A 19,535-nucleotide genomic window follows, 5' to 3' on the forward strand; every position below is an offset into this window, starting at 1 on the left:
AATTGCCCACTCATTTTGACAACAAAGAGGAGAGGATCCAGTCTGTATCAGTACTAAAGAAAGGAAGCCCTGTTTCTCTCTTTGTCTCTTAATAAAACCGTGTCCTAAGATGACACAAAATTCCTGCATGTCATCATATGAAAAGAGAGGCTTCATACTAAGTGGGGTCTATTGTCTTAGCAGCTGAAACTGCAGAACAAAGAAAACCCAACCCCACATCAAAAGAACAAGATTAGAATCACAAAGCTGAGTGTTCAGAAGCAGGGAAGTGACAGAATGAAGATTGTCAGAATTTTCTTTTAAACAGTTTTGTCTGTAAGTATATGACTGCATATTATCAAAGGTCACCAGCCTTCATTTCTTGCAAAAGAGTGAATAGTTACTATGTTGAAATTAATGAGTAGTTATGCTTATTTTCTTCTTTTTGTTGTGTAGATAGCTCCATGCTCTAATACAATACATTTTGAAAACTTCAGAGCAGTAAGAGGTGATTTAACCTCAGCTTTATGGCTGTGGAACTAAAGTATGAAGCAAATGAGATGCAATGTTTTCACTAATTTCAAATGACAATTTGGAAATCATTAGAAGCTCATTTTTCAGAGCATATGAGCTTGTATGACACATTATGTATGCGACATCAATTCATTTGCAGTTGCCATTGACCTTTTCTATTCGATATCAGACCTTAGTGTCTCACATTAGATATACAGAAAATGAGGAATATGCAGTTTGTTGTTTTCCATTAAAAATTTAGGTGAAATGACTTGCTCAGAATTTCTCAGGCACATTATGGAAAAACCAAAGACGATTCCACATTTCAAGGGTAGCACTAGGAAGGTCTGGATAATGCTGGGAGTAATTAAACTAGAGGATAGATCCTTTGGAGATTTAACTACTAAAATCACTTTCTCTTGATCAGGTGTGAGCTGTGATTTTCAAATGCTCAGCCAGGGAAAAAAAATCCTCATGAATGATATATATCAAACTTTTCCATTTTATGCATATAGTGTGTGAATTTTTGCTAATTATACACAGCAAAAGATGTATACAACAGAAAAGATTGGCTACAAATTATCTTTTTTCTTAAGGAGGTAAACTCCTTTTCCATTACTTTTCTAATACTGAAACTAACGTCTAATAACATGTTTTGATACATAAAATAGAAATTGCCCTTCTATATTTTTTTTTAAATGACCATGTTGCATTATTTAATTCCATCCCAAGATGGGAAGTTGGAATCCTTTGTGACAAAGCACACATGAGATACAGAAAACAAATGTACACTGAGCTGGACACTTCTCACCTCTTTATGTTTTATTCCAATCTTATACTGTTGCAGCTGCACTTGATTTGAATATGGAGGCATTCCATAATGACATATCTGAAAGTAAGAGAAGAACTGGGGTCCCCCTCCATGGTTTCATTCTGTGAGACCAGAAAATAATGGATGTGAACATCAGAAGCACAATAACTGTAAAAGACAGTTTACCAAGAAAATATTAAATAATTTAAAAAACAAGATTTTTTTTTTGGCACAACAAAACAGCTAGTAGTGTAGTCAAATCACTCATGCAGGCCTGAGAGACTTCTCTTGCTACCTGGTAGTGGTAAATGTATTATTAATGCATACAACTTGCCTGAGTACTTAATAGCTGTCACCTTACATTTAATCTGTGTCATCAGTAGATAAAAACACACACTCCTTTTGAAACAGCTAATTCAGGTTAGCTATCACTAGGGAACACTGTAGTCAAGGCAAAAGAAAATCAATTTTTACCTCCATGTCAATAAATATAGTAAAGCTTAGACTCTTCTCTGACTTGCTCTCACATCTCCTTGACCAGCCAGTGATGCAGAACTACCCAGTGTGCTAGTACCAGACTTATGGTAATTCAAGAGCATTTGTTACATATCTTGGTTTAGCTAAAAGAAATGATCCTTTGCCTTGACAGGAGAGCACCTTGGTCCTGAAACAACATCAAGAAATCATGTATATGTTGGCCGAGTTCCTGACACACTACATTTTCTTCCAACTGAGGCTTTGCTTAAAGGCTTCTTGTTCTTGTCCTGGTGGGCATGTGCCTTGTTAGCAACAAACATCTTAGATGTTTACCATGTAGATGAATATCTCTGAGCTAGTCACTACAAAGTCCTTCTATAACTAAGGAAAATAAAACTGCACTTCCATAAGGGTTGAGTTTTTTCCTTCACTGACACAGGTAATGTAGGGAAATAACTTAGATGTTATATGTTGTAGATGGCTGAAGTTAGAGAAGATGAATCCCACCCACAGTGATGAGGTTGTAAACAAGTCATTTATATCTGACAGAAGCTTTTTGTTCCAATAACCTCGAAAACACAGGAAAGGATTTACTCTGTTAATAAGGTATCCAACATAGAAATAGTACCATTAAAAGTCAGCTGTAGTCATTATGAGCATACAACTTTCTCTTATTTTCCCTACACATATATATTGAAGATGAATTGGGCAAATTTACTGAGCATTTCAATCATGAACTTCTTTCCTAATACTAAAAGGGATAAGAGCATTATGCTGCCAACACCTACAGTTAAATAATCTTGCAAACGGTGTCTACCTGGGCAGTATTATGACATAAATTCAATCTTGAAAACAGTGATGTCCTTCTTCGTTTTCTCATAAACTTTGAGACTGCTGGTCATTGAGTCTGAAGGTACAGAATTTTGTCAGAATTTTCTAAAACGAAGATTTCTGACAGTAGAGCTCTAAGCTCTGACTACAGATACCCTAGTAATCAAGATTTTTATGTACCACCTTTCTTGGCACATTCTTCTGGTGCAGTTGTATAATTAAAGTTGGACACTCACAACAGAAGCATAGTGTCTATAAGGGAGCACCTACTATAATTAGTGGAGATCTAGGGTAGAATTTATTTGCATAAGTATAGGCATCTGGCATCATTTGAGGTGCTACAAGGTATTTTATCAAGCTTCCAGCTGCAAAATGTCTCCTGTACTCTTAAATATCTGACTCATATGGTCAACAGAGCTCAGAAAGTGACTGAATTAATCTAAAAGTGACCTATACTTAGCGATCTGACATGCTTCCCAGGCTGTCACAGGCATAAATATTCGACAGGGAGCCCAGACAAATCTGGGTAATGGGTAAGGTACAACCTTCTATAAGGGTATGGCTCACCACTGTAGCCACCAACTGTAAAGCCAAATTCCAGGCTTTCACATTAGTAGTTTTTCGTCGGCATCTGAGTCAGGCACATGATACACTTAGGGCTAAGTTAAACTATCAATAAGTAGATGTGTCATGTAATGGCTTATGATCTGAGTCAGTAGACAGATGAATGAATCCAAACCTGCTATCTTTGGCAGCCAGATACTAGTTATCTGTACCATCACTGGGTAAAATGGTGGTTACATTGCCAAAGTTAGGATCTTAGAACAGTGGAAAGTTTAAAAGCTTTCAGACTCCTCTGAAAAACCCATAGTCCCATGATAATCAGTAAAATGATATAACAAATTAGAAGATGAAGCAGGATAAAATATTGACAGAAATATATTAACTACAAAGAAAACATATCTTGCAACATAACTATGTTTGATAAATGAAAATAAATGTATGAAAAACCTTACTGAATTCTGTGGTTTTTTAGACTAATAACTATTATGATTTCAGGATTTTTTTTTTTCTACTAGCTGCTGTTTTATTGTGTAATATAAATAAAGAAAATTAGCTTTTAAAATCCATTCTTCTTTTTGTGTTGGCACAGAACAAAACGTAGGCTGTAGGATGTGGGTGCGGAAATGCTTTGGAGAATGAGGCAAAATGATAGAAAATGAAATTAGTTTGGCAGCAGTACTTACATTATACAGTAAAATCATTCTCTGGTTAAGAAAGACCTAGCTGTTCCATGTCTGAGATCAGAAACTTATAGATTGGTGTCACAAAAAAGTTTTAAAAAAAATCATTTAAGAAGAAATGATCACTAGAATAACTCTGATAGAACTGACTGTTCCTCCTGTCTCATCTAGAAATATAATGGTGTCATGACTGCAACCAAGATAATACTTATTACGGACGTTATTGTCTACAGGACTATGCAGGGGTCTTTCCATCTCATTCCTGGTATCCTGAGAAGTACAAGGAGACCTCTGTAAGTATGTATTCACCTTAGTATCTCCAAGCCCCAGAGTGGTCAGAGGAAATAGAAATGGATTTGTCACAAAAGCAGGCGTATGTTGTTCCTTTGTCTGATCTTAGCCTTAACAGGAAAATGCTTCTCACTTGTGGGATTTAAGCCAAGCTTTGAAAAAGCTCCCCTCTGAGTCCAGCTGAACATGTCTATATCCATAGTTCGTTATGATCCACAGTTCTCGTTCTCTTTCCCATGTGCACACTGTCTCCTCTTCTGTCGTTGGTATGCTTGTATAATAACTTCATCACACTTCAGATATACCACTGGATAGGCAGCTGGAATCAGACTTCTGCTGTCATTATCTTATTTATGATGGGTTTATGCAACCAAAAGTATAAAATAAGGAGTCTCAAATTATACAAACTGCAGCAGAAACCAGGTCATTCTGAATCACTAGAAGCAAGTGCAGAAGAAAATCTGAATAATATTTTCTTGAAATTAGGTCTATCAATCTATGGAACAATTTCCCCAAGTAAATGGTTGAAGTCTCCTCTCTTGGCATATTTAGTTCCAGGTTAGACAAAACCTCAAAATCCTGTAAAACCAATCCAACATTTGCAGTATAATGAAACTGGTAATTTGGCAAGTCTATATGAGAGTCTTCCTCTATACAAGTAAACAACGATCCTAGGTCTGACCCTTCAATGTTGAGTGCTTCTTTTATTATTTGAATTTTACTCTGTCTACTTAGATATTGCTTTTGTTTTACTTATGGCTAGATGTACACTGATTTTTTCAAAGCAGACTCTGTTGAGCATCACTCTTTTCCTCCAATATCTAAAGTCTTCTGCAGCTCCTATTTGCAACTGCTTGAACTTCAGTCCTCATTCTGAACACTAAGTGGTTTCATAATGAGTTTCTTACTTTTCATTTTAAGGCTTATAATGATTAATTTTAAAGGGAACTTGAGTCTCCCTATTTTTTCCTCTCAGGAGTAAATAATGCAAAAACAATTACTGGTAACACTACAGCAGCTCTGACAGATTGTTCCAAAAGGTTTGTTTCATAGTTGAATATAAGATAGTGGTTACGTACACAGTTCTTACCTACTGATGTCAAAGCACTTTACAAAGAAAGCATATTTCCCATGTTATGTTTTAAACTACCCACTTATTTTCTCTTTCTTCTAACACATTTTTGCTTCTTTAAGCAAATGTTTTTTTCCAGTTCTGACCTCCAGATCTCCTCTGATTCATAGATAAGGAACATCTCCTTTTTTGCGGGCACAGATATGTTTGACCTCCCAGATATTTTTGGAAACACTCATATTAACTCACAACATTGCAAAACTGCTCCAAGGAGAGCTTCATCCCTCTGCCTGGTACCTGAGTAAAGGAAAGCAAGAAGCGATGATGGAGAAGAGGGAAGGCAGAGCAAGGGGGGGTAGGGCGGCCACTGTGGGCTGGGGGGCGCATGGGATGCTGGATGGAAAAGGGTGGGAGCTGGAGTAGGACAAATGCAGAAAGGAGGAGGAAGAGGAGATGCTGACAGAGGAGGTATGTACAGCCATGAATGATTTCACAGGGCTACCTAACCAGGTAACTAACTCCCCTCTTAATTTATTCTTCAATAATTACAATATGAATTGCTCTCTTCAAGGATTTTTTTCTTATTCCTTTGGTCTCCTTCTGGGAGATTCAACTGATCTATCTTGTTTTTAATTTCTGTAGTAAAGCCTAGCAGTGACACTTTTATCATTTCAGTGATTTACTAATATTAGATGTGAATATAAACTGCCTAGGTGTCAATTCTCCCTACAGCTCTTTTTCAATAACAGATTTTCTCTTTATCATATTCCTTCAATAACAGTGAAAAATGTTTCATTTCCATTCACTCACCTCTCACATCTCTCCCAATATACATAAATAAATCACACCCAAAATATATATAGAACCCCTCAACAAAGCAGAATCCAAGAAAAAATGTAATATTTTGGATAGCTTTAAAACCAGCACTTCTCAGAAGTGTCTTTGAATAGCTGGCTTGCACTTTCCAAGTGCTTTACTAAAAATGTGAGCTGGTAAGAGAGTTTTTAGCAACTTGCAGTGCTTAATGTTATCTCTAGAGTATCCTGACAAACCTTCAGCCCTTTCCAGCCTGTCTTTCCCTTGATAAGACATGTCGAGCCAAGGCACAAACACAGAGAATACTTAGCAGAAACACATAGACATAAAATGCAACATTTATAAGCAGCTATAAAACCTAACACAGGACCTTGGATCGAAAATAACTTTTCTGTTTCAGGCCCTCAGACAACGGAGGGGAAAACATGTACCTTGTGGTGGTGTACAGTGGAGACCAGAGCCTGTTTACACTGCAGTTTCTCTTTTCCCCATCTGCAGACATCTTCCTTTACTACAGTGCCATTTAAAACATGAAACCACTCATTATCTATGACACTGAGGACTACGGGCATTTCTTCTTTGCAAATAGCTAAAATAGTGTAGATTTTTGGCTAAAATAATTGATTTCTTGAAGACTGGTGCATGAGCATAGCTGGACAGGTTTTGGTAGCAGAAGACTGCAGAGGGCCCTTTGTAGGAAATGGTCATGAGCAACCCTGGGCTGACCACAGCCGTTGCCAGCTGGCTCCGAAACTGCTGCGAGCAACCTGTCACACCCCAAAGCTGCAGCTGCTGCAGGTGCACAGGGTGCCTCTGTGCAAACATGTTAAAGAAAGGGCACCAGCTACTGGGAGGAGGAGAAATGGAGGCGGCACATAAGGAGCACAGAGGGGATGTCAAAAGAAAGATCATTGGTAAAATGGCTCAATGCGTGCTCATGGAAGGAGGTGCTCCATGCCAGAAGAGGTATGAGGGTCCATACACTCTGAGGGGACAGTGGTTGTGGCAACACATGCCAGGGCAGGGACACCCCTGAGGGGCTGCAGCCCTTGGGCAACCCCCACAAAGGTGGAGAACTCCCCTTAGAGGCTGCAGCATATGTAGGAACCCATGCCAGAGCAGAGGAAAACAAATAAGAAGCAAGCAGAGGCAACAGGGTACTGTTATGCATGTGATCCCAAGTTCCTGTGCTGCTTGTCACATTCTCAAAGGGATTAGAGAGGGTCTGGGTGAAACCTGCAGCAAAAATAAGAGCAGTTGAGACTACAAAGATGTGGGAGAAGAAGACTGGCCAGCCATTCTTCCCAGCAACAAGAGGAGAACGGGTAAGGACAGTAAAGAATGTAAAGGAAGCAGGAAAAACAAAAGTGACATTGAACAGTTGCATTAAACTCTTGACCTTCTGTTGAAACCCCTTGTTTCTTCTTTCTTATCTGAGGCAGCCCAGAGTGTTATTGTCCAAAGAAGAGCAAGGACTAGAAAGGACGGAAGTTTTGACTCCAGCATAAATAAGTTCTTACCCAAACATGTCACTTTCCATGTATGTCACTCTGAAGATAAACTCCAAACATATCAGCTATCTACCATAGCATCATAGTGTCAGCATGGGTGTTTGGTATCCTGGATAGAACAAAACCATAAATTTGATCTCTCCTGTTTTAGATCACTTCCATGGAGGGAAGAAATAGTAACATGTGGATGGCAAGATGTGATGATGTCCCTATTCTCAAATACTTGATTAATTCTAAGAACAAGTGTCATAATAAAAAAGCAGAAGAGAAAAGAAAATGGGCACTATTGTCATCAGTCATTTTGGGGACTAAAACCAAATAAGATATTAAAATTTTAGGTAAATACGTCAATGTAGTACGTCTTGGATGTTACATTGAGGATTGTACAGTTTAGGTGCAGTAATGAATACAGTCTGTGGAGACACATATGTAGCCAAGAAGAATAAAAACTTCTATGAGTGACATAGAAATAAAATCAAGACATTTCCTGAAACCTCAGACTGTTGTAGAGGGCAAGAAATTGTTTGCGGAGTGTGTGGTTGGGAACAGTGGTTGTTGCTTTGAAACTTTATAGCTACTGAGAGAAAGGAAAATTTCTCTACATCTGTTGTGACTTCAAACCTTTATTTCCCTCTAACAAGATTTGCATTCCTTTTTCTTTCCTGAATGTAGAAATACATCAGGTGGTCATAGTGCTGCTCCTAAAATATCACAGTACAAAAAGAAAAGTAGCTGTGTGGCTGAATTTAGTTTTGTGATTAGACTTTTTAAAGAAAACTGAAGCACAATATTACAAATATCATATTTCTCTAGTTTATTGCCAAGCAGTCTGTGTGCAATATAAAACCCAATTGTGTGAGGAATCATACTTAACTACAATAATCAAGAAACATCTTCCATCTTAGAAGCAGTGCATCAAAACAGACTCCAGAAAGCTGGAAGCTCTGCTTCCTCTTGTGTGACTATTATGCAAGCACTAACTGGTAATGACTTCCTTGCTCCAGGCCACAAACCGAAGAAAACCAAAGCCATACCACAAGAATTATGCTTGATTTTCCCCTTAATCAAACAATTAGGTCACAACAGGAAATATGTAGTGTTGTGCATGATCAGCTTTATATTCTAGAAATTACATCCCTTATATTGGGTATATATGAGTGTAGAGTGGGTGGTTTGGGACCCATCTGATTATGTTCCAGATCAAAATATCAGTGTGTGTGAGACTTTCCGTACTCTTTCTTTCCAAAAAAGTTTGCACTTCTTGTTGTTGAGCTTCATGAGGTTGCTGTCAGCCCATTTCTCCAGCCTGTCAAGGACTCCCTGGATGGCAGCATGACCCTCTGGCTTATCATCCACTCCTTCACGATCTGCACCCTTGCTGAGGGTGCTTTGTCCCATCATGCAGATCATTAATGAAGATATTAAGCAGGACTAGATCCAGTGCTGACCCCTGGGGTACAGCACTAGTCACTGGCCTCCAACCAGATGTCATGCCACCGATTACCACACTTTGGGCATGGCCATTCGGCCACTTTTAGATCCACCTCACTTTCTGCTCATCCAGCCCACACTTATCAGCTTCTCTGTTAGGATCTTGTGGGAGACAATGTAGAATGTCTTGCTGAAATTGGGGGTAGACACTATCCTCTGCTTTCTCCTCATCTACCAAGACAGTCACTTTATCATAGAATATTATCAGGATTTCACAGACCCTAAAACTAAATGGAAGTTTTCTTTGCCCACCGTTACTGTTTTGGCACATTTCAAAAGCATTAGAGCCACTGAAAAACTAAAAATAACAAAAACCAACACAAATCAAGTACTGGATCATTTTGAAAGAAAGATTTGTAAATATTTTGGACACTAATTAAAAGCTATGACCAGCATAACAAATCTAGTTGGATGTGGACTCATAATTAATTATGGTACTTTCTGCACCGACTAGATATCCACCAGGAAATTTAATGAACTAATATTTAAAATGAAACAATAGACTGTATAACATTTGGAATTACTGTAGTGCTATATAGAAATACTAAAGGTGTATTGATTTAAATCCCTTACTCTTAATATCTTAAAAGACAAATCTGCAGTCTGATGTAACGATTAGGTCAATAGCATTATATAGCAGTATAAGCTAATGTAAGTATGAAAATTTTTTCATTAACTGAAAAAAAATGTGATATTTGACAGAAGTGCCAGGCAGTGGAGTCGTAAATCACAAATGAAGTTCCGTTTTGTGAAGAGATTGCTCATGGGACTAAGGCATAAAAGTTTATGGGGTAGGAACTGGACTTTAAAGGAAAAGTCCAGAAATAATAGCTCCCCCCAAATTCCCTAAACTTCAACATGCAAGGTACATACTTGCACACGATGATCCACATGTTTTGTGATGGACTGTTAAATTAATGTCTTTCTCTGTAGTATTTCACCTTTTCTACAACACGTCTTTGTACAGGAAACAGGAATCTGAAATCCACCCTGGGGACAGATGACCAAATTAGCATGGTGATGTCCCAGTCTTTTGTTAGATTGCGTCTTGAGGATACCCTTTTCATCAGCCCTAGGTGACTTAGTAAGTCTCTTAAATTCAGTCTTTCATACTCAAAAATGCAGGTGTTCAGACAAGTAATATGTTACTTTTTTAATGTGTGAAATTTGTTGAATGCATTATGAATTTGTAAACACATTTCTGTTAGAAAGAAATGGGTGTAGTTGGGAAAAAAAAAGACATATAATTGTCAAAAAGGGTGGGATTCACATTTCCCAAAGAGGACATAGTTGTACCTGAATTAGTTATTCAGACCCACTCTGTTGACAATGGAGAAGAAGAATTTCTATTCCTCACACCTGTTCCTCATCCTAAACCTCTGCCACCCTGGATGATGACCCATCAGAGAGGATTGGCTCTGTCCTCACTTTCTCTTTTTGTGTCTGGATTCCACTACACATGTAGAACAGACTGATTTGTTAAGAGCAGTTCCTCAGAAGACAAGGATAACAGGGAGGTCTCATGGCCAGCGTGAATGTGTCATGTAAAGCAATAAATGTGACAGAAGAAGTTTGCCACCACTTATCTCATGGACTACCAGATATCGGACATGCAAGTTGAGGCCTTGGGCAAACAATGATGCCACCCTGTTGCCCATGGATGCTGGCAGAGAGCTCTCTCCACAGTTCTAAGAAAACTCTTTTCCATGTTCAATCTTCCACATTAAGTACGTTGTTGCAAGCCCCACACCTTCAACACTTTTAGGAGTTAATTTCTGTATACAGGAATTTATTCTAGATTTCTAGATAGAAATCAAATTTCCCAGGTGGCTACAACTAATAATAACATGCTGTATCAGAAAGTTTTGCCTAGTCCTTACATACTCACATTTTATAATTCTTCCTAGGTCTGTTTTGCTAAGAACTGTTATTTTATATAGTGCCAAAATGTGAAATTTATGTTTTACGAGACAAATGAGGCAGCAGAGGTATACTGAGTTTATAGCCATTTAAGGCATTTTCCTTCACAGAAAGCTACAGCATGAAGCGTTAGTTTAAACTCTCACCTGCCCTCTGCTGCATGAAGAACTATAGTCAGAAAGCAGGCTTAATAAATCAATGAAGTTTGATTAATTAAATTCTTCTGTCTTGCTTTTTCTTAGGAACGTAGTGAATGCACTTTTATCCCCTTCTGGAGTCACAGTTCTCTATAAATAAATCCTTATACTTCAAAAGCAATAAAATAAGTTCTTCCTCAGCTACTTTCCATCTCACAATAACATGCTGTACGTTCCATAAAAGAGTGCAGATACACTAGTTTTTGTCATTTAAAGCATTTCATTCCATGAGGTGATTTTTACCTTTTTTTTTGTTCCCCCTATCATGAGGTTTTAATAAAATGTCTTTCAATTTCATAAACTTTGTGCTCTTTTGATGGGGAAAAAGAAAGTTATCAAAACCAAGACTGCTCCCAAATGAGGAAGTGCTCACTGAGGAATTAGAAATTGAATATTACTGTAGTCTTGTTGACTGATGTACATATTGCACCATAAAGGCAACTTATATTGGCCTCATACGTATACTGTTCTGTTTGGTTTCTCACCTGTATATAAATTACATCTATGCTTCCATTATTGCAGCTTTTCCTACTTTCTACAATTATATATCCTGATATAATAAGTTCCTAGGGCTTCCACTGCTGGCAATACACATTTTGTCAAAATAATCTAGCTCTCATTTCTAGCTGTAGCACAGCTCAGCCCATGAAGGGAAACATACCAAGAAAGAACAGAGGAAATCCTCCAGTGTTATCACATCTTTGAAGTCAGGGAACCCCTATATCACATTTAGCCCTTTTTTTTGGGAAGAACATATTCTCTTGGGGGTGGGGGGTAGTTTTAGAGTTTACAGTCCTTCCTCTGTGATGTGCAGAAGGGTCCTGCATTGGTAATATTAGAGATGAAAGGCAGAGAGTTGCAAAAGAGCCAGCTCTAATACCTCTTTCTCTCTCTGTTTTCATCTCCCCCTTATGCACATTGGTTTATGCATGAGAGAAGGGAAGGTGTTCTACACACATCAGATGGAAAGCAACCATAACTAAAGAGGAGACTTGTGTTTAAATTCACTTTTCTGTAAGCTGGATCAAAATGTTAGGTTAGCATTGCTTACTGGCAGTCAGTTTAATCGCCAGGGAGTTTCTTGCAACAAAACAGTCACTCTCAGTTTGTGCTACTCAGCCACAAAGCTAAAACTGAATACTGTCACGGGTTGCTTTCCACAATCCACTAATAACAGGAATGCTGCTACTCAACAAACTGCATAGCTTTGCAAAGTGTTTTGTTTAACAATAATGTGAGTATGTTGCAAAGTGGCAAGATCCAGCAATTTGGGCACCCCTGCAAGGTGCACACTGACTGAAATATGTGGGCTGTGCCCTCCAACAATACAAATCCTGTATTAGCTTCCACGGTTTTGAAGAGAAGGCAATTTGCACTGTATTTGAGGTGGGATGGTGCCAATCTACTAGATTCTGTTCCTCTTATTCAAGGTCATTGGAATTTTACTCAGCAATTAGTAGACGGAGATGCTAATTAGCAGGAGGAAAAGCAGCATATGGGGGTGAGGGCACAGAAGCATTGAGAGATACCTGGACCCTATTTCAAGACATGCCGACACTTGGAAGATGACCTTCCCTATATTTTCACCTCCTCCTTTTTCCTCATTTTACCCAGCCCACGTCCAATTTACAATCAAAAACATTCATATGAGCCTCTCTCTGTCATTAGAAGAGGGCAGTTCTGTGTATGTCCCAAAAGAAGTACCTCAGCACTTGAGAACAGATTTTTTAATAGCCTCCATTAACAAAAAAATCCTGATATTTAACTGAGTAAAGACTACTTATTACCTGAACTAACTCTCCAACCAACACAATTTTTATAGTCTCTTAGCGCAGTTAGGTTATTTTAAAATGTCTGAAACATTTTATCATGCTCTGTTTATTGTGTTTTCATCAATCTGCATGAGAGCTGGCCGTGCTGATTATCAGCTGCTGTAGTTAGCAAGGAAATAATACAGTATGGTGGATTTGTAGGATAATGGGATTAAAGTATGAACTATTCCAGAAAACGACAACAAAAAAGATAATCAGATCAAAAAGTTAAAAATGAGGAACTAAAATAAAATTGCAGGGAAAAATAAGGCATAAAAACAGTTTATGGCTTGCACAAAGCCACTCAGGGTAGCTGTGGCTTGTCAGTTTACGGTTTGTTGGAAGTAGCTCAAAAGCAGCTTCAAGAATTAGAGAATTACACAGTATCACAGTATGTTTGGGATTGGAAGGGACCTCAAAAGATCATCTAGTCCAATCCCCCTGCTGGAGCAGGAATGCCGAGGTGAGGTCGCACAGGAACATGTCCAGGCGGGTTTTGAATGTCTCCAGTGAAGGAGACTCCACAACCACCCTGGGCAGCCTGTCCAAACTGATATGTTTCCAGAATACTGGAGCCTGTCTTCTGCATTTTTTTCTTGGTGAACCTGTATTTGGTATAGGGGAGACTTTTCGAGCTATATACATTAACATTTCAGAACCTCTTCACCAACCAAATTGGCCCTGTGGCAAGAAAAAAACAGACAGGGCATCAGCTAGACTGTGCATTAAGACAGCAAAATAGGCAGGAGGGTTGTTGAGCAATTCAGAACAAGCCAGCAACATTGACCACTTTAATTGTGCTACATTAAATAACAGAAATTAAGACTGTGGAGAGATCTCAGGAAAAGAAGGGGAAAATGGAATTCAAAGAGCTGGGACTGAACAAGGCTCAAGTTAATGACAGACAATCTGAATTAGATTAATACAAAGGAAGAAGGAAATTATAAAAAAGTAGGTGGGAAGAGAATTCTGAGAAAACCAGAAGAATGAAGTGTGAAAACAGCAGCATTAACTTAAGTGAAAAAAGTGCCTTAGTGAAGAAAGATTAACATCTTCAAATGCATGATGTAAGAAATTAATTGAATTGACAGAGCTATTTATGAGATTGCAAATTAATTTATTGCCTGAATACCTCTGTCAGGAGTTTAATTAAAGTAGATTTTACAGGTTTGGTTGTTTTGGGTTTTTTTTTTTCAGCTTAGTTTCATACAGCTTTTTAAGCTGCCTAAGTTTATGACCAGTAATACTGTGGGTAGCTGGGAAGGTAATAAACCCAGTGATCTGCAGAGAGCAGGAAGCATCATCTCCCACACCTGCACTGTTCATTAGATGCATTAAGGAGATGTTTGTTTTCCGTAAAATCCCTCCTGACTGGAATCCATCTTACCTGTGCTAGTAGTCCACTGTCATAAGATAATGGAATTGTATGTCTTCATTTATCATTTACACTGGAATGTGAATTACAGTACAAGGCAGATTTAGTACACAGTGATATACCTTGCCCATACCAGGGAAGCATTACTAAAGCTAATATTTGAGCGCTAATAAGCAGCAATCTTTTTTTGCACTTAGCATTATCAAATGTCAAATCTTCAGACAACAGCTGTCAAGGGTTTCATTAAAATCATTTACACAAAACCTGAGTTAAAATATCTTTGCAAACATCTTGATTTTTTGATGAACACTTGAAGCTTTTACAGCCTTGACTTGCCATTCTAATTTGAGGTCATCAAGCAATGTAAGCATATCAAAGCAGCAATTTTAATACAGCTTTGTTTTCCAGATGATCGCGCTGTTCAAACTGAAAATAAAATTTGCATTTAAGGCACAATATGAAAAAAATTAATGCATACTTTATTTGATAGCTGCCACTTTCAGTATAAATTGATGAAGTTAAAGGTTTCTTCTTATTTTACTTCAGAGAGCTAAAAATAGCTGATAACTCTAACTATTTTTTAGGGCCAAAGATACTTTATGTAGAATCATGGAGTAGAATCAAAGAATCATTTAGGTTGGAAACCTTTAAGATCAAGTCCAACCTTAAAGTGTATTTGCTATGTTTCCTTTGCTGTGAGGGCTTTCCAGCATAAACTGCATTACTTCATTAATTTGAAGATAAGACAGTTCACACTACTTTGATGACAAAATATGTTACCTCCTAGGTAAGCATCACTGATATCAGAGAGATGACTGTCCTGAATGGTCAGAACTAAAAAAAGACCTAAAGAGTGCTTTTTAGAGACACCTGGAGACCAATTGCCTCTTCAGTCCGTATTTGAAAGAGTCTGGAATCAGGACAATGGAGTAACCACAGGGCAGTGGTCACCAATTAAAGTTTGGAGAGAACTACAAAAAGGAAACATGATATCAAAGCTCATCAATCTCCACAACACTGAAGTGCTCTCATGTTTTAATATCCTCTCGAGTTGTTTTTTTTTTAACCTCCCATAAACTTTTTCTGTGGCTGAAAATTTTTCAGGCATTACAGGTTCCCTAGGCATTTCAGTAGGACAGAAGACATTTAAAAGTCACAGGCTGATTCACAAAAGCACACAGTTAAAATTGCTTTCCTGTGTCATTTTCAGATATTCAGATATGGTGCACAAATCTCCAGCAATGCCTGACTCTGAAGGTTGAAAATCAACGGAAGATCTCCATCTTAAGTTTCTGTGGCCACAAGATTATGGATAAAAATGAAATGTGTTAACTTCAGATCAGCTTTTAAACAACAGATTCCTGGACATGAGGCCACATGGTACTGACTGTCCTGCAGTCCCTCTCTGGAACAGGTCTGTCTTGGAGATAGTTGGAGTTGTCCAAAACAGAGCCATGAAATAAGAATTATTAGTACCTGAGCTCACTCTGGCCACTCATACTTTGTGCTACAGATGTATTCAGTGGGAGCAGTATTTAGTCAAGAAGAGGGAATTAAATGAATCTGACATAAATAATTGCGCCATTTTGATTTCATTGTCACCCATAATGGATAACATTCACTACTGTACAGTTGGCAAGACGTGCTGTGCCCTTGTTCAGGTACTAATTATCTGCTCTGCATGGGTGGTGCTTATTGACATTGAGTGCTTGTATGATCTTTTGCTATTCGTGCTGGGGGTAAAGATGCCCAGCTGCTGTTATTGTTAGCCAGCATTGTTTGTACCTCACTCAACAGCCCCTAGCAATAGAACAGAACCCTCTCACAAGTTAATGGGTTTCTACTGCTAAATCACTACTGCTAACTGGAAATGTCAATGTAAAAATGAATTGAAAGTTGTTAATTTTTCAAGCAACATGGATCCTCTGACAGCATTTTATTACAGTAATGCTATTTACATTCCCTCCCCCGCCCACATGAGGAAAATGTGTTTTAGAAAGCTACTGCAATAAACATTAGCTGATTAGCTACATCCAACATTGTCTTTTTGTTTTCAATTTAAACATAGAAAAAGTTAATTTATAAAATGGCTAATATTAACATAATAATGAATACACATGCATTTATATTTCCTCTATCAGACTCCAAACTTCTCATGGAATTGTCACAGCATCACAGCTTCTACACACCAGTAGAGGATACTAAGATTGCCCCCTGTTCAAACGTTTACTGCCAGTCCAGCAGGTCAAAGGCTGTAATCCTTTACAGGTATTCTGGGAAAGTACAGGTGTGCAGACAGCAAAAAGTGGTCAAGTAGGAAAAGATGTGGCTCTGCCAGGTCTCCACTATCTGGGGAGATACCTAAGGTAAAGCAAGATGTAGCTCCTTCTCTATCAAGAAAAAGTTGGGAGAGAGTGATTAAGAAACGGCCAGGGACTAGCTTCCGTTGGAAAGGACCTTTGTGGTTTCTCTGGTTCAGGCCCCGCTCAGACCTGGGCCAGCCTCAGTTACACCAGTACTCAGGGCCTTGTGCAACAATCTTTCTAATGTCACCAAAGATGGAGACTCCACAGCCCCTGTTAGCAAACTGCTCCAGTGTCCAAGAACTCCATTACTTATTTCCTTGTAATGAATAAGAAATTTCCATGCTGCAGTCTATGTCCACTGCTTTCACTGTCCAGCTCTAACTCAATTTTGTCTTCATCTTCTACACAACCACCCCTTAGATGTTTGAAAGATTCCCTCCTGCCTTTCTCTGCTTCAGGTTGAATAAATTGGCTCTGTCACTCTCTGCTCCTACATTGTGCTTCAGTTCTCCAGCTATCCTGGTGGTCCTCTACTGGACTTGTTCCAGTTTGTCAATGCTCTTGTTTTGTGCCAGGATATAGAATCAAGTCTACGTTATCAGAAGATAAGACAATCAGTGATTATGCCTTTGATCTCAGTTTGGTTAATGAGCAGGATATGGGTACCGCACTTCTACTTACTGCAGTGCAAAGGTTTCTTTTGCAGTTAAATAGGGACAAATTATTGGGGAAAACTATGAACAACTCTGTATGCAATTAATTTGAATTAAAAATAACTAACGTTTGCTCCTTTCATGACTCCTGTAATTAGACCTCAAGTCATCTATTAAAAAAAAAAAAGCTCAGGAAACAAACCTAAATCCTTTAAAACAGCACTCATGAAGAACTCATACAATGGCTGAAACCAGTAGGTAATTTTAAGTTATTTCAGGAGAATAAGTGGGTCAGCACAGTGACTCTGAATATCCTAAAAGTCTGATCATACCTCTTTTACCTGCATGAGAAGTCACTTCCTACAAAAAGTGTTTCCAAAATAACTTGTGTGAGATTCATGACAGGGCCCTTAAGATCAGACGTGACTTTAGTTCTGACTTTAAGAAAAGGTGGGACAATAACTTTATAGTAGCTTCGTAGTTTCTCCATATTTAAAGGAGGTTGTTGTTATTACTGGCATTCATCAGCCACAGCTTACCACTCCATACTCCACTGCAGCTCACTTATTCTGGTCAACTAGTAAAGGTATCAAGGTCCTGCTTCCTCAGGAAAGGAGTTACAAGAGCTGCACAGGTCAGATACTTACATGCATGTATATACTGGTCTTCATAAACCCAGCTTGGTGCAGAAGAAGCACTTTTATGAAAAAGTCATAGCAGTAAGATTAGCCCATAGTAAAATCTAAGAGCACTTTGGCAAAGCTAGTGTACAATTAAAGTATTACAAACTGCTTAATAAAAACAGACATGAAAAGCAGTTCAAAGCAACGCCTGATGCTTACAAAGTGTTAGGAGCCTGAATCAGTATTAATATCAATCTATTTCTGGTCATCCATAGCAAAAATGTTCACTAGATGTGGATGATATGCTTCTGATACGTATGTCCCTCATGTTTACTGTCTTAGAAACAGCCCACAGCTCTTCAGTTGAGTTGTGATAGCATACAGAGTAGCTCACACCTACTAAAATCTTGTGGCTTTTGTTAAGAGAAGACATACAGTGTGAGCCTGGAATTAGAAAATAGCACACACCACACAACTCCTCCCCCCCCCCAAAAAAAAAAAAAAGAAAGAAACAAACCACAAACTTTTCGCCAGTCAGCAAGGAATCTTTATCACAGCCAAGTCTTCTGAAGATAAAGACATTGTGGTTTTCAGATGGCAATTTGCCTTTGAATCAAAATTCCACAGAGACAAATCCTAAACCCTTTTAATGCCCAGACTCTCCCAAACTTATTTCTTGTCAAGTCTCATAGGCAGTGAAAGGGATTATGGAAAGTGATTTTTCCACTCCCACTACACAAAGATTACTTTCACGGTCTATAAATAGAACTTGATTATAGGACAAACTTGGTATATGGTTCAAAACAATAGAGCAATTTTCTACATTAAAATGATCAAAAGCCTCTGAAGTTGGTACAGTCCTTACATGTAACGTCTGGTATTTCTCATCAGTGAAAGACACTGCCAGTTCTCACTCACAGCTTTAGGATTTTCTTCATAATAACAAACAGGAAAACCTGTACCTGGTCTTTTTATTGGTGGCTATTTGTAGACATTCCAAACCCTTTAAAATCTGCTTTCCAGGAACATTTAACCTCTTCAGGAAGATAAAGGAGACAAATTCTATACCCTGAAAAAATTAAGAAGTAGAATCTTTTGTTTTCTTCTTCAGTGCACACATTTTCTTCTTTGTTTGTAGACAGAACTAATTTTAACCTGACAAAGTTTTGTGTAAAGAACAACAAGCTTTCTCCATGCAAAAAAAGCGCATTCAACTAATTATATCATGTTAAAAAGTAGGTTTGTTTTCATGCAAACAACTTCTTGTAATTTTGGTTTTGAACAAGTCCCTGGGACCTTTGCATCATACGCTAAACATCGAGATCAAACAACAGCGAGTAGGTAGTACAATACTACAATATATAATAGTGACAGGAGGGGAAAGTGCCTGTTGGAGAAGGTATTCACAAAGGTTAACATTAGCCCCTGCAGGCTCATGCCTCAATGGCTTTTGTCTAAACAGTGACAAGAGAAAGGCTACTCCAGAGGGTGATTCAGAACTGAAGATTCATTTAACTACTCTGAATCTCTCTCTCTGAGGAATCTCACTGCCACTAACTTCAGAAACAGCCTGCAGAGATTAGCCTGGAAAAGATCATGTTAGGCTTTGTGAAT

This window comes from Streptopelia decaocto (genome assembly GCF_964273445.1).
Source record: "Streptopelia decaocto genome assembly, chromosome: 1".
Taxonomy (NCBI): Eukaryota; Metazoa; Chordata; class Aves; order Columbiformes; family Columbidae; genus Streptopelia; species Streptopelia decaocto.